We start from the raw sequence: 2,195 nt of genomic DNA on the forward strand, positions 1-2,195 counted from the left end.
CAGATGGCATTCATACCGGATGGACGTGCGAGATGTTATTATGAGTTGTGGAGAATTCCGGAACGTGCCACTTGTGGGGACCAGGGGTTGCATCAATTACAACCCGGTTCTTTCTCTTCGCCAGTTAGGGTTCGTGATGAGTAGAAGACCACTTGAAGCCGAGATAGCCGAGAGTGTGTATTTTGAGAAGCGTGCTGACCCTGTTAGATTGGAGCAGATAGGGAGAGCTTGGAAGTCTATTGGTGTTAGAGATGGATCTGTCTTAGGGAAGAAGTTCGCCATTGCTATGCCTGATCACACCAACTGGGTGAAGAAGAGAGTGGAAACTTTGCTGTTGCCCTATGATAGTATGAATCCGTTGCAAGTGCAACCACCCTTGATTCTTGCTGATATTGTGCCTGCTGAACAGTATAAGCAAGCTCTGATGGAGAATCATCGCTTGAAGGAGAAAGAGCAAGATGCCCAGATGGAGTTGTATCAAGCCAAAGCTGATAGGCTGAATTTGACTCACCAACTCAGAGATGCCCAAAGTGCAGGTGTTGGTGGTGTAAGGAGTAAGAAGAGATCCTATTCAGAGATGGAGAACTTGTTGGATGCAGAGCACAGAGAGTGTTTGAGATTGCAGAGAGTTGAAGCCAGTTATCTGAAGAAGATCAGAGACTTGGAGAAGCAACTCAGAGACAAAGATATCCAGTTGAAGAGGGAAGTCGACCAGAGACTTGCATCAGAAGACCGACTTGGGTCAGAAGTTGTCGAGCTTAGAAGACAGTTGAAGGAGAAGATCACTCCCTTGCCAGAATGTTCAGAGTGTGAACTGTTGATAGACCAATGTCACTACTTGAAGACGCTCATTCCTGGATATAACTTGTCTTAGCTTGTATTTCCTGATGTTTATGTTGAGAATCACCCCCAGGCCTGTTGGGTGGGATTCTTTGTTGTACCTTGTTGGATATTTGGATCTTTGTTGTAACGATCCAGTTGCTCATTTATAGATGAGATTTTCTCTGTATTCCTTGCTTTGTTGTATGATGTTTCTGTATCTCCCTGTTGCTTTATGTTGTTGCAGGTTGTCATTTATTGAGATGAATCAGGCTCTTTGAATGCCTGAGAAATGATCATTTCATGTGAATCATATGCATTAACATCATACGCATATCATATTGCATAACAGGTGTTCTAGTTCGGACTTCTCACTCTGGCTCCTGTGTCAGGCAGGATAGCTGATCAGAGACCTCACCGGTATTCAACTAGACTCAATCAACAGCGAAGCATGGATCAGGTTCAGAATGAGTTGGCTGAGATGAGGGTGAACATGGCCCAGTTCATAACGATGATGCAAGGGGTTGCTCAAGGTCAGGAAGAGCTCCAAGCCCTGGTCCAGAGACAAGAGACTGTGATTCAGATGTCCAACCGTGCTTCGCCTGTTGTTGTACCTGCTTATGAGAATGTCAATGTTGCTGCTCCCGCTAACGACTATGCCGTCGGGGAAGAGTTGAGAGGAATAAGGATCAATGGCCAGCCTCTTGCCGCAGAGGTCAATGCTAGAGCTACCCGGGCTCCTGTTCGCCATCCTGCTCCGATTGTCGACAGACAAGAGGACATGTTCACGCTTCTGAGTGAGGATGATGAGGTGGTCAGAGTTGAGGATAGGGATCGTAAGGTTGATGCCCTGGCTGAGAAGATCCGTGCGATGGAATGCCAGAACTCCTTCGGATTTGATGTTACAAATATGGGGTTGGTAGAGGGGTTGAGAATCCCATACAAGTTCAAAGCACCCTCATTCGAAAAGTACAACGGTACCTCTTGTCCTCGCACCCATGTGCAAGCTTACTTCAGGAAGATCTCCGCGTACACTGACGACGAGAAGATGTGGATGTACTTTTTCCAAGACAGCTTGTCTGGAGCGTCTTTGGACTGGTACATGGATCTGAAAAAAGAATCAGTCAGAAGCTGGAAAGATCTGGGTGAAGCCTTTCTGAGGCAATACAAGCACAACATGGACATGGCGCCGAGCCGAACCCAATTGCAGAGCTTGTGTCAGAAATCCAAGGAAAGCTTCAAAGAGTATGCCCAGAGGTGGCGTGAGCTAGCCGCTAGAGTACAGCCTCCTATGCTGGAGAGAGAGCTGACTGACATGTTCATTGGAACATTGCAAGGTGTGTTCATGGATCGCATGGGAAGCTGTCCGTTCAGTA

This window comes from Lathyrus oleraceus, chromosome 4 (assembly GCF_024323335.1).
Source record: "Lathyrus oleraceus cultivar Zhongwan6 chromosome 4, CAAS_Psat_ZW6_1.0, whole genome shotgun sequence".
NCBI lineage: Eukaryota > Viridiplantae > Streptophyta > Magnoliopsida > Fabales > Fabaceae > Lathyrus > Lathyrus oleraceus.